The following is a 14,776-nucleotide window of genomic DNA, read 5'->3' on the forward strand; positions in this document are numbered from 1 at the left end:
TAATCTATTACCAGATTATAATAACCCTATTATAATCTATTATTGTTATTATTATTATTATTATTATTATTATTATTATTATTATTATTATTATTATCATAATCCACGGATTAATACTAATCCGAGTTGCTCTGTCCAGGAATCCAATGGATTCTTGCCAATGTGCAAAATGTGGCTCATATCGTGAGACTCATAAGCCCTTCCCATTTTCTTTTTCCCTGTCCACTTTATACTTATCATGCTTATCCTTATAAAAAAAATTCAACTTAAATTGCACAATAGAGGATGAAAAACCCCATGCATACATGCCTTTTTATAGCCCTATGAGGTAATCTGTGAGCTAGCTGTTTTCAAAACGGTACCCAGCCTCCCGCAGACGGTTTCCACGCGCGTTTAGAGCCATCAGCCACCGTGTCCTCGCGAGAATACTCGTTGTTGCCATCACGAAATGGCCTTTTTCACATTGACCTGTTTTGGCTTGTTGATGGAATGCAAGTGCGTCTCGCAAATTGAAAATAAAAATATCCAGCTCTTCCAAGCGGCTTGACCTCACAAACTCGTTGTCGGGAAATGGCTGTCAACTTAAGTGCCACTATGGGGTAGGGTAGGGAAGAAAGAGATATAGAGTCCGTGACATGCTGAAATTTAGCGTTTCACTTGAATTTGAAACATAGTTCTATCATTAGGCGTATACCAAATTTTCCAGGATGAAGCAATTTTTTTTTTGTTTCTTGACATAATAATTTTGTTTTAGAGATTATTTCCCGTCTAGGTATTGGTAGGGAGAGTATTTGTCGTCTTCTGACTGTCTGAAATGCGATCCTCGCAAAACAAAAATGGACTCCTGTGTGATGTAAACAGTGCATCGTTATTTTTCTGGACTACGTGCAACATCGTTAAGTTCAGCTCTCAAATTTCCCTTTCCTCTTGCGATGATAGACGTTTATGCGACTTCTTGAACATTTCGGTACTTGTAAAATGGCTGGATTATCGTCGTCGACTGCCAAAAGAGGCGGTAGAAATCTGGGTCAGCAAGCAAGCTCAAACGAAATGGCGGAAATTCTTCGCGCTTGGGACGATGAAGATGACGAAATGGTCGACTTTATACGGACTTCAAAGGCCAACCGTGAAAATCTTTCCTCGGCTTGTTTACGAAATACTAATGGTTCGGCGACTGTGGCGAAATATTCGCCATCATCTGTCCGAGTGGCGAAAACTGTGTGCCTCTTTGTCAGTTTCTTCGGCTTGGTGAGTAGAATTTCTTACTCATGTTTGCAGTGAACCTAAAATGTTTATAGGAATGTTCTGTTACAGCTTGCGTGACTTTTAGTGTAGATGCTCGCCTCATTGAGCACAAACAATATGCTGCTGTTATAATGACAATAAGCCTCGAGATCGACTGGTAAATAAATCGAAGAAAGGCAATCGAACCAGTTTTTCATGCGTCGACTAGCACTGTCAAAGTAGCTGTGGATAGGTGATAGCCTGCAGACTGCTTTTTCAATGTTATGATGAAATTCATTGTCAATAATAGGACAGACACATGAAAAACTGGTGTAATTTTTTTTTTTTTTTTTCACAAGAACTGCAGAAATCCTCGTGCACTCATTGGCTAATTTTCATTGTCGCGTTTTAGATAGACACATGAATTTATAATTTATGTGATGATCACGCAACGAGTGAGAGGGGACAATTTGACATCCACAGCTACTTTGACCTTTTGACAATGTTACATGCATGATGAAATTCATTGTCAATAACGGGACAGACACATGAAAAACTGAGGTAATTTGTTTTTTTCTTTACAATAAATTATTGCATAAATTATAAATTCATGTGTCTGCAAGCTTATGGACATTTATAACATAGCCTTAGACAAGCACACATTCTGATTGGCTGATATGCTCGATCCATTTGCCCGTGGGTTGCATGCTGATGTCAGTTTGTTTATTTGTATTTTTTCTCAGCAATTTTTTTTTTAACGATGCCACTTTTTTAAGGCATAATTCCTATTTTTTTGCCTAAAATATGGAAAAATCTAATAATTCTTTTGGAGATGAGGAAGAAAATTCCTGTGAGCTACCAAATTTCTAGCGCAATGTTTTTGTCGGGCCTCCACCTTGCTAATTTAAGCGAGCAGGAGTTGAATGAGCTGGTTGAACAAGCACTCGGAGATGGACCAACAAAACAACAAACTGGTCTGTATCAGCCGAAAGCCATTGAAATGCCTTTAGCGAGAAAAACTTGAATATGAGAGTTTTAGCAAATACCTGTTTTAAGTGAAGTCTTACAGACAAAATCCTTTTGTTCCAAAAATATTAATTAAAGATGATAGTTTTTCAAATATTGGTAGCCTCTGATGAATTATTTCAGATCCCGGGTTTCAGTTTTGCTAGATTGCTCGTCGTTCGATCGTGAATTGAACTCTTGAAGAAACAGCTGCTCGAAGGAATGCCTGCATCTTGTGCAAATATAAGCTTGTATTTCTGACATCTTCCTTTAAACCTCAGTCTTCTGCTCATTTAAGGTTATTTTACTAAATAACGAAAGTAACAAAGCATCCTTTAAAGCTGTTCATGTGTTTAAGTTCAGCCTTAGACGTGCAATTCATCAAATTTAAAACAAAGTGGAAAGGACATCATAACCCACAAACCTGCTATTGAATAAGAGCATCTCCAACAGCTCAAAGCCAGGGGTTTTTGTTCACTTTCTTCTCCACTCTCGCTTTTGAGAAATGTTTCTTTCCATATTGGTCTTTTGTCGAAGAGGCCATGAAGGACAGAGAGCTCAGCCACCAAAAGCTTCAACCATGTGCAGTTTGCTTCAATTCTCCGGAAAACTGATCCAATTTACCGTAAGCTTAGTCAACTTTTGAGAAACGCTTTTACCGACTACAATAATTATTTTCTTTTGTTGTCAGCTTGATATTTAGGTTAACTGAGCAGTTTGAAGTTGTTTGTTTGTTTGATCGAGGAAATATATTAAAACTATAACTCGCCGCAATCCAGGAAAAATTGTTGGTGTGTTGCTTTGTCAGATTTTTGAATGAACATTTTTGCGCGGTTTTAAATTGATGTAAGCAGGATGAGATTTAATAAATATTATTTCAAAAGTCTCAATATGTTTATACAAGAAATGGTAAATATGCAGTGTGCAACTATCGAGTTATGGATGCTCTTGGGAGGTTTGCTAAGCACTCAAGAGGCTTCTTTCTTTCTTCTATGCTTCTTTCTTGCTTAGCAACCTCCCGCATGCATCCATAACCGGATAATTGCACGCTGCACGCTTACCATTTCTTAATTGTCATTTATTCCGCGAGCGTGCATTGGATATGAGTTGGCTTATCATTGTAATCATCTGATATCCAGCAAGCGTGAGTGGAATATTGGAATATTGAAAACACCCCTAAAATATAGAAAACTAAACTAAAAAAAACTCTTAAAACATAAGGTATAATGGCTGACAACCCATGATGGCTAAGCGAATGAAAATGCTCGAATTGCATTATCCAATGATCCAATTTGTAATAATGAAAATTAGCCATTGAGCACAAAAGGATTTCTGCAATTATTGTTAAAACTGCAAATTGTTACTAATTCATTACTTGCAAAAAATTTCAGATGCTAGAATTCCAGGTGTTTTATTTCAGAGATTTAATTGGAATTTCCTTAGGGAAGGGGAGGGGGTGGGTTCTTTAAGACTAAAGAAAAAATATAGAAATGTTTGAAGCTTAAGGTAATTCCCCTGAAATAAAATTGGATTTAGATTTTTGTTCAAACTTTATCCAATGAATATTTATCATATGAGAACTTAAATTATAAAATAAAAAGGGGGGTACCCGTGCTCGTTAAGGAGCAGTGAGGCATTGAAAGTGTCCCATTTTAGCATTATTTAATGCTTATTACAAGAATGCATTCTAGGTTATTGTAAACTCTTTTGAACCCAGACTCATGAAAACACGCCTCAAACTACAGTCAATACTTGTGTCAGACACAAATAAACTTTTTAAGTTTGATTTTGACAGACAGCTGAATCTTTGTTAAAATATTGGAACCAAATTGCTTGCTACGGCTATCAAACTGCAAAATAGAAAAGACTACAATGCAGCTGCTATTTTTCGTTAGTTATTTATTCCATTTTCAAACATAGAAATCAGATCAGTCTTTTCTCACGCAAAGCTAATGATAAGTTGATTAAAATGACTGGAAAAACATTTGGGGTGCCTGAGCTCGTTAGCCAGCTATAGCCATTTTTCAACTGACAGAACTCAATATTAAGGCAAATCCACCGTGTTTTCAATGTGTGCGTGCACGAACGCGCGCTTATGACACCATAAATTATGCGCAGTAAGGATGCGCAATGCAATACAGGGGAATGACCTTAATATTGGAATTTTCAGTGGAGTTGGGGGAGAGAAAATATTTTGTGGAACTACACAATTTTTGTACACTAATCTTATCTCACCTCAGATGGATTTCAGACGAAAATTTGGGACACTAAGCTGCTGAAACATAGCTAATGAAAATTTACCCCAGCAGCCTGCAAAACACATTTTAGGCTGAATTACTTCTGTGAAAATGTTTTACTGCGCCCTCAGAGTTTTACAGATACACTGACAGGAAAATGAGAAAAAAATTATATCATTCAAGGCATTATGTTTCTGATCTCAAACAGACTGTCTTTTGCATGTCTTTTCACTGTTCCTATGGTCTGTTCAACTAATCTCTCTGGTGCTGCAGTGGACATGGGCATAGTTAGAAGAATGGTGAGCACATGGTGTGTATCCTCTAGGTTCTTTCAAACATTTAATTTGTTTTTAATTCAGAGACAATCCAGGCAAACCCAGACAGCTTGTTATAAGTTTTTTTTTAGGTTTTAGACCATCTTTTTGCTTGGTTTAGAGCACAATGTTTGAGCATTTTTCACACGTTTTATTTTTTATAAAGTGAATTCAAAATGAAGACATTGTTATTACTGTTAGCTAACACTAGGCTAGACTTCCAGTAGTTCCTCTTTTGCTTAGTCCGTCATGCATGATGCGAAAGAAAGCCACAATAAAAAATGGCCACACAACGTGCTTGAATGACTAAGCGAAAGAGGGACTGCTTGTAGTCTAAGCTAATTACACAGAAATTCTTGGAAAGCCAGTTTAATGGCTAAGTGATTCTGACACTAATATTGCATCATTTTTATTAATACTAACAATTCTCTTCCCTTTCTACACAGGGTACTTCTGTGGCCATCCTAGGACCCACATTGATAGAGTTGTCCTGTCAAATTGAAACAAGCCTGGCACACATGTCATATACATTCACATCTCGCTCTATTGGTTACCTCACTGGGAGCATTGTTGGTGGCTGGTTATTTGACAAGTACAATGGGCACGTGGTGTTATCGCTGTCATGTTTGTGGGCCACTCTGATGATGTGGGTTTTGCCATACGTTAGTAGTATTTATGGGTTGGTGGTTGTCATATCACTGTTAGGAGTGGCGCTTGGATCACTTGACACAGGTTTGAGAGATCAAATAATATTAATAATGTTGTCAACATCAGTCAGAGCAGAATTCTTGCCATAAAATGTAAAATGTAACAGTGTCACTGTTTCAAATTTGATATATCATACTCTTTACTAGATAATTGGCAAATTTAATGTGCGGTTCCAGAAAATAACCATTTTTCCCCCACAGAAGGGATTGGAATTTCCTGGATATATTTTCTGGAAAGTTCTACCCAATGCTGCTTGCGGAGATAATGAAATATGGTACATGTAAAGATAATTTTCTTGGAGTTTTGTTTTGAAGTGGCTACTGAGGCATTGATAATGAGAGAATTTTAATCCAGCCAGTTAATTTAAAACACCCTAATAGGGAAACTATTTTGCATGAGACCATATATGTGACATAAGCTTTAAAATTCTCCCTAAGTCTCTCTCATGTTTGTGTCAGGCCACCTGGCTTGGCTCTTTTGTGAATCAGTTCAATGATGTGGATGGTTATTTACAAAATTTCCATTTCTTTAAAACTGGCTGCTTGAGATACATTTAGTAATAATGATATAATAATAAGTAAATAAGTAAATAAGTAAATAAATAGGTAAACTATAAAAATAAGAATTAAAATTTTGTTGTCACTGACTAAAAACTTTTTGTGTGGACGTTTCGGTTACAATACTATAACCTTCTTCAGCATAAATGGCTACAAATGCAAATGAGTGCTTTAAAAGAGTGGCAGAAACGTCACTTGGGATTGTCAAGGGCCTTGTAAATGTCAGGAATGTAAATGTGTTCATTAGTGGTATTCGGTTCGCAAATTGAGTGCCACGCTTTTAAAAATAATCTTTTTGACCATTGGGAACAGCGTTCAATGATCTTGACGTCATCAAGGTCAAAATCATGATTGTTTTGTATGCAATGTTGGGCTAATAAAGAATTCCCGTCTCCCTTGAAAATCGCTCTCTTGTGTTCTCTAGTCCTGGATCTTAGGGCTCTCGATGTTTGACCGATATAGACTTTGTCACAGTCTTTACAGTGATTTTATAGATCACTCCTGTTGATAGGTCTTTACTGAATTTGTCTTTAGGTTTTTTTAAAATAGAGCCAACGGTCTCACGGGTTTGTGGGCAACATGGATATTGAAGTGATCTTAAGTTTTTGCGATTTTCTCTGAAGTTCCTTGAATGAACGGCAAAGTAACAACACCTCTTTTAGTTTGAGACTGGTTTGTAGAAACAATGGTACTTTGACAGCTTCTAATAAATTGGTCGGCATAACCATTGATCTTTAGAGCGTCGACCACGTGTTGTACTTCGGATAATTTGTGTTTATCGTGCCTGACTACAACTATGGTATTTTTAGAGTAAACTATGTTTAATGTATTAATAGCACTGTCGTGCTAATTGGGGGACACTGTAAATACATGAAAATAATCAAACAAATATTGCAAATAGAACATAAACTATAATAATTAAGAATCCCAATTGGTGGGAGTCTAACCAGTTGGCTATTTACACAATGCAGTCGAAGATAGCGGTAGGGTGGAGGATTTGAACCAGGGAACTCCAGATTTCAAATCCAGTGCCCTAAACCACTTGGCTATGCTGCCTCCAATCTGGTAAAAGGGTCACTTTGATGGGTAGGTAGGAGGGTAGACAGGTGCTAAAAACTGAAAGCATTTTAGGGGAGATTTGTTGTCGCAGAAAACAGTTTGTGCTTGAATGGTAACTGAAAAGAAACTCTTAAAGGAGACTTCAAAATTGCTCCTGGCTCTGTCTATTTGCTTCCAACTGCCCTACCACCAGCTCACCCCCCCCCCCCCCCCACCACGCCCTGCTACCCGTTGCAAAAGTTCATCTTGATACAGACTCAGGATGTGCATGTAATTCAATGCAGTTCCTAACAAATACTTCAACATTTTCAGCGATAATAATCCTATGGGCATACACTGTATTCTCAAACAACCCTGTTGTGGGTCGAGGTATCATAAGAGGGAGGGAAATTTACACCTGATATCTGCACTGTAGTGAGCTTATTTTTGGGAGGGGTTATTTTCTGAAGGGGCTACCTTTTTTTGCCCAATATATCAAGATGGTTGCTTTTTGATTGCAACCACTTTGGCTAAATAGCAATAAATTAAATGTATCTACAGTGGAGTAACTATTGTGTAATCAGGGCTGCAAATAACAGTCAGTCATCGGACATTGGTTAACCAAAATTTGCTCGTCCGACGAATCCCAACTGTGGTCGGACACGACGTACGGACATTTACCTTACGGTAAATCATTTTACCGTAAGGATGAATAAAAATCTACCGTGAGTAAATCTTACTTTTTTTGGTGATGTCCGACCACAATCTGTTTTGTCTGACCAAGATGGTGTCTTAGTAGGACATATGTTCTTTCAAGAGAAAAAAAATATATTTGCAACCCTGTATGATGGCAAGACACTTAACTCTCACAGTGCCTCTCTCCACCCAGCTTGTATAAATAGGCACCAGTGAATTTAAGTACAGTTGAACCTCCCGTAAGCTACCACCCAAAATGTCAAGCCTAAGTGGTCGCTACAGGAGGTGGTCGCTTACGAGAGCTTAGACCATATTGGGTGAAAATTTTGCCTTATTAGCATATGGTAACTGCAGAGACTTACCCCATGTTTGAAATGCTTTAATCTTGTGAAAAGTCAATTTCGAGAAAAAATCTGGTACTTCCCATTGAGAAATTTCCATCTCGTGTACTACTCAGGAATGCGACAATGCTACAACACTTTATTATCCAATGTACGCTCCATTATCTGTCAAATGGTTGCTTACAGGAGGCTAAAAACAAAAGAAAATGTCAAACTTTTAGCTCTAAAAGTGGTCGCGGTGACTTGCGAGAGGTGGTTGCTTACAAGAGGTTCCAAATGTAGTGATTTGACTTGGAAACTTTTGGTACTTCGGAAAACTGGTTGCTGAGGAGAGGTGGTCGCTTACGAGAGTTAGTCGCAACCGGAAGTTCGACTGTGTATATTTTTTTGTTTGGGGGTGGGGACGGGGGTGGGGGGGGGGGGTTGTTTGTGTAGTAAAACTGGGATGGACTACATATATCATCCTATCCAGTGTGGAGTAGAAATACTTCTAGTTGCCTCATGCTACAAAACCTGGGATAATCTCTAATGGCATGGACCACTTGACCCAATGCACACTTTACCTAGTTACACATCTATAACAATATCCACTGTGTGAACAGCTTGTCCACAGTCTACAGCTTTTACTCCCGTTTGTTGCACTAGTGCCTGAGTGAGCAGCTATTGACCAATCACAAAACGCGTATACTGGGGAAGATACAGGAGTTTAGAGAGGGGGGTTCGAGATACAGACCGCCGAAGGTGGTACCCTGTAGGGGAATCCGTGGGTATTCTCCCCCATAAAATTTATGAAATTGAGGTTGTCGGAAATGGGATTCTCGGCATTCTGAGGCCAAGTCCGATGTCAGAAAACGTTGTAGTTTCATTCCATTAAGGATTGAATGCATTGATTAATACTTTTACAAGTTCTACGAGGTTCGTCTGTGACCCCTGAACCCCCCTAGATCCGCCCCAGGTATATGCATATATATGATGTTGTGGTTCAATTGTACCTTTGGTACAATGTGGTATTTTCCTTTGTTTCACGTCCATTATTTAAGAAACAGAACACATGTACCGTGTTTGTATCGAGCTATAGAAACACGAGTGGAAGTTTGGGAGAATGAGAAATGCTGTGGGAACACGAGCCGCAGGCGAGTGTTTCCATAGCTTTATTGAGTTCTCCCAAACTTTCACGAGTGTTTCTATGAAACAATTAGATTATGAGGTCGATAGAAATCGAGAGCGAATAATCTAATTGTCTTAGTATAAATCTGCTAGTCATTCAAAAATTTATCTAAATAATCTTCAGACACCTCGAAAACGCAAAGAAGCGGCCGTCATTCTGTTAACAAGCGCACATTGCCACGCTGCTCACTGTCTATCACAGAATAGATAGTGAGTAGTTTAGCCAATCAGAAAACGGAATTCGTAATGGAACGGTGGTAGATTTATACTAAAACTCAATAGAAACACGGGGAGCATGTTTTCTATTTCTTTTAGAAAACACCGCGACGGAAAAAGGAAAACAACTTGTTTACTTTGATCATCAAAATGTAAATTCTCTTTGCACGCGCCATCATTACGTCAACAGCACGTGTTAGTTCTGTGTTTCTATCGAGTTTTAGTATAAATCTACTAGCGTTATGTCACGAATGCCGTTCTCTGATTGGCTACGCCACTCACTATCTATTTTGTGATAGATAGTGAGTAGCGTAGCAGTGTGCCCTTGTTAAAAAAAAAAAAAAAAAATTACGGCCGCTTCTTGGCGTTTCCGAAGTGTCTGTGAAGAGGATTTAGATAAAGTTTTGAACGACTAGTAGATTTATACTAAACCAATTAGATTATTCGCCCTCGATTTCTATCGGGCGATAGAAATCTCGAGCTCATAATTAAATTGTTTAATAGAAACACGATTTTTAACCAATCAGCGCGCGTGTTTTTTAGGGCTGTTTTCTTAAGTACCTTACCATGTACCTGAATAGAGGGAAACACAGGTACCAAATTGTACTAAGGGTAAATTTGAACCATAGCATGTTGAAAGCTTTGTTAGAACACTTGGAAATTTATTGTCATTTACACGCTGGAGTTTTAATTTTGGCTAGTGAACAATGTTCATCTTGTCTTGAATTTCAGGTGGAAATGTCCTTCTGCTGAACACCTGGGGTAAGAAATCAAGACCTTACATGCAGGCTCTTCACTTTGTGTTCGCCTTGGGCGCGTTTGTGGCCCCTCTCATAGTACAGCCCTTTCTTCAAGATATGGGCCCACTCAGGATAAATGTCTCAGACGCAACCACAAACGAAACAGAGTTCATAAACACAACAACTTACCACTTAGTGAATATTACTAATTGCAGTATTTACAATGCTAGTGAGAGTACGATGCCTGTCACGTGGGCGTAGTGGATCAGCTCTCTCCCCCTGGCCATTACTGCCGTTGGATTCATTGCGTTCGTGTTAATAAAAGCTTGCAGTCTACAGGACGCTCAGAGTCAGCGGGAAGATGCTGCTAAAAGCAACCAAGGCAGCCTGGTATACAGGCTGGTGATTCTTTCGCTGTTTTCTATATTCCTTTTGCTCTATGTGGGTCTAGAGATTGCATATGGAGGATACATCTTTACTTTCGGTGTGAAGAGCATTCCATCGATGAGCGTGGATGGTGCAGCATTTCTCACTTCTGCCTTCTGGGGCAGCTTCGCCTTGGCGAGACTGGCATCTGTACCGTTATCAAGGTATCTGAGACCTTCCAAGATGCTCTGGCTTGACATGGCTGGGTGCATGTTGGGATCAGCCATATTAGTGTCGCAAATTTCTAACTTAGAATGCAACAAATCCGACCATACCAAACTGTGGGCGGGCACTGTCATTTTGGGGATTTCAATGGCGTCCGTGTTCCCATCTGCCATCAACTTTGCGGAGTATTTTGTAACAGTGTCAGGAAAGACCGCGTCTGTCCTTTTAGTCGCGGCAAGTTTTGGCGAGATGCTCATTCCCCTTGCTGTGGGAAACACGATTGTTGATACATCGGTGGGGCCGTGCTCGCTGATGGCTTGTGCGTTTGTCATCAGCATCTTAACGCTTCTGACTTACTTGTTGATCGTGGGAGTTAGTCGCTACTTTAAGCGGAGCACCGGCTTTGCTGGGATATTGTACCAGCGGAATCAAGAAAAACATGAAGACGGGAGAAGTAAACGCCAGCCTGATGAGGTTCTACAGCTCTTGGAGCAGAATAACGAGGAATTCTTCAATGGCGATCAAGACCGGGCAGTGTATAGTCAAGTGGCTTAGAAGTATTTTTTTATCTAGTCTAGAAGAATGAAGTGTATTTAAAAGGAGGGTCAATCCCCAATGAGAGCCTGTAATATTTCCAAGGTCATATCTCAAATTAATTTTAGACATGGTAACCATTTCTTCACCAGTCATTTTATCACGAGCGTTGCGTGGAAGTTTTCGTCGAAGATATAAATGCGCGTTAATCCGCTTGGGCTGTTCACGTGACCAAAATCCGCGTCACTGGATTGGCTATTTCTGGGATTCCGGGATTTCTGACCCAAGGGAAGGATTACCTACGGAATAAACTCTATAAGGGGAATTAACCCTATTACCCTTCACTTTCTCTTGTTTTAGGCAATGCAAAACATGCATGAAAAAGTACAGAACGACAATGAAGATTCGTGGGACTGTCACTTGACCATGCATACAAAGTATCAAATGCTTCTGTTTGCCAAATTTCAGTCTTTTTTTTTTGAAGAAAACGCGACCCTTTTATTGTACTGCGTGAACTACCCTGCCCTCCCCCCCTCACGTGGCATTCCGTCTAAATTTGTGTGTGTTTAAAAACAAACAAACAAACAAACAAACAAACAAGATAGTCAATTTTAAATTAGGTATTGAAATAAGAAAAAGGTGAAGTTCTTAGACCGACCAACACGGAGATACGAACTCTTGAACCCCTAAACAACGGGGAGCGAGCGTTTTGTCCACTCAGCTGGGGAGAGACTTTGCAACAAATATGGCGAGAATATAACTTCTTTACGGACCTGGGGTCCGTTTCTGGATTAGGAAGGTCCCGAAAAGTTTTCGCACCCGGAAAGCCGTAGCAAAATCTCAAACCTTATGATTACAGAGCTGTTTTATTCACATATTCTTAATATAAACAGAGGTTCCATTCCGTACAAGAGGTTTCAGGCGTATACACCTCTCTGTCTTTAAATACCGATTAACTGAAAATGGCTTTTCGGGCCTGATATGTTTCCGGGGCTTTCGAGAAACGGGACCCTGGCCACTGGAGTTAATCCAAAAAATGGCAGATTTTTGGTGAGTTCGCGATAGAAGACCGGTGATTATTAAAAGGTTTAGGTCCAGTTTTTTTTTTGTTTTTTTTTGCTACAGTATCTCTGATACACATATTTCACAGTAACAATTTTCTCAATATATTTTATAATAAATGGTTAGAACATTTCATTACAGGTATTTGCAATACAATATTTTAAGTAATGATCCAGCTTAAAGAATTAAATTTACTTAAATTCAATGACAAATGCAGGGCTTTCACAGTTTGGTTCACTGACTGTTCAGTGTAGAAAAGCCGACGATTTTCGGCAATCCAATTTTTTTGTCCAATCAGGAAACAGTCTGAGCTCGTCCCGAGCAGTAAGAATATTCCCTCGTAAAACTGTCGCCACAAGCGCTACAGTGACGAAATTTGAGGGTTAGGCTACTTCATGGAGACGGGAAAACACGTAATGAATTGCTACCCACATGACTAACAGTGAAACATTTTACATAACCTTTATATAAATTTAACGGAGCTATGAAACAGAAGAAGCAAGGAAATGACAGTCACCATTTCATGAACTGTGTCTACGGCTCGTTTACACCAGAGGAAAGAAAAAAAACAAATTTTGGGAAGGGCACTAAAAGAAGTTACTTGTGGACTTAAGTCCGAGGTGTTTGCATTACATTTAGTGGACAACAAATCCAGAAAATAATCAGCCTGACTAAGATCGAGTCCGTACTGCCTTTATAAGCAGTTCTTTCTGTGGTGTAAACTCGCCATTGTCCAGTCCCCCCCCCCCCGGGGGGGACTCCCATATAAAAAGGACCGGGGTGCTCGTCGGAAATTTTGAAAAGAACCGCTAAGAGATACCAAGATCCTGTTTTGTGGCGTGGCTTGAAATTGTTTCCAGCCCTGAGAGACACTAATTCTAAAACAAAACATCTGTCATATTTACTGGGCTCAATACCCTAAAAGGTACCACAAAAGTTCCCGCTGAGGACCTTCTCAGACTGAACACCCTAACAGCTACCAAATCTGCTTTTTTAACCCGTGAAAGGTACGACGAGCACCCCGTCCTTCGTATATGGAAGTCCCCCCCCCCCCCCGGGTATCCACCAACTATCATCGCCCAACAAAGTCAGTGAAAACGTCTCCAGTACGTTTTTTTTAGTTATAATCTCGTATTAACAAGGTTTTCTAGGGACTATCGGGACGATATCGGCCTTCCACTGCGCTACACTCGATCCGTATTGTGTTATGAAATGTGTGGCAATCCCAACCCAGCGAGACAGACATTTCTCCTTTCTGCACTGTCTCTGAAATATTTCACGGCATAACACGTAAACTGAAGCATGAAGTAATGATCTCTAAACTAAAAACAAGTATATTATGATGATTTTAATGATATTCTTTTTACACCAAGAGAAGATTAAGATAAATACCTTGGTCTCCTCTTGTAGCACGTTAATGCGCCCGTCATTTTGCTATACAAAAAGTTTCTCTCAAACAGACGGAAAATCTAAACAGAATAAGCTAGTAACCTAGAGGAAACCAAAAAAAAATACTTGGAACTGAAAAGGACATAACAAACCAGCTAACTAGCCTCGTACAGACCCTCGTGGCTAGTGACGTAATCTAGGACGTCTGCGTAGGAGGTTAGCTTGAAACTACAGTGGAGACGTTAAGCCCCGGCCAAACCATCGCAACATTGTTGGCCCAGTATTTGCAAGCCCCGGCCAAACCGTCGCAACATTTCAACGCAAAATTGTTGGCCCAGTATTTGCAAGCCCCGGCCAAACCATAGCAACATTTCAACGCAAAATTATTGGCCCAGTATTTGCAAGCCCCGGCCAAATCATCGCAACATTTCAATGCAACATTGTTGGCCCAGTATTTGCAAGCCCCAGCCAAACCATCGCAACATTTCAACGCAACATTGTTGGCCCAGTATTTGCAAGCCTCGGCCAAACCATCGCAACATTTCAACGCAACATATCGCAACATCGTTGGCCCAGTATTTGCAAGCCCCGGCCAAACCATCGCAACATATCAACACAACATATCGCAACGTTGTTGGGCGCAACATGTTGGGTGCGTTTGGCCACCCTGTTGCGACGTGTTGCGACATGTTGGGTATTGAAAATCGAACTAGTGCGCATGCCCGGGTGCAACATTGTTGCACGAACCTGGCCAAACGACCACAACATCAAAGAGCTATATTTAGCTCTTTGTTTTCTTTTCAGTGAAATATTTCTTGGTATCCTGCGAATTCAACTTGCACTCATTTTTGGAAACAACCATACAAGCGCATTGCCGTGCTACCCCCTCCCCCCCCGTCCCCCCTTAAATACAGCGTACATCGACTAAAGCAATAATTTAATATCCAGTGTTGTTAC

At 39.9% G+C, this 14,776-nt stretch overlaps 2 pseudogenes across 2 annotated transcripts in view; one reads left to right on the top strand and one right to left on the bottom strand.

Annotated features, from left to right (window-relative positions):
* Window positions 1-470: 470 nt before the first annotated feature.
* Window positions 471-12,397, top strand: LOC145500467 (sodium-dependent glucose transporter 1A-like; annotated as a pseudogene). The gene is made up of 3 exons (XR_014051074.1): window positions 471-1,248; window positions 5,227-5,512; window positions 10,236-12,397. The product of XR_014051074.1 is annotated as a sodium-dependent glucose transporter 1A-like (transcript).
* A 2,313-nt stretch (window positions 12,398-14,710) lies between these two features.
* The window catches only part of LOC145500457 (kinesin-II 95 kDa subunit-like), a 29,555-nt pseudogene continuing 29,489 nt past the window's right edge, over window positions 14,711-14,776 (bottom strand). The window contains exon 26 of the transcript XR_014051071.1: window positions 14,711-14,776. This exon is cut by the window's right edge and continues 111 nt beyond it. The product of XR_014051071.1 is annotated as a kinesin-II 95 kDa subunit-like (transcript).

The sequence above is a fragment of the Orbicella franksi genome, chromosome 10, assembly GCF_964199315.1.
Source record: "Orbicella franksi chromosome 10, jaOrbFran1.1, whole genome shotgun sequence".
Classification (NCBI taxonomy): domain Eukaryota; kingdom Metazoa; phylum Cnidaria; class Anthozoa; order Scleractinia; family Merulinidae; genus Orbicella; species Orbicella franksi.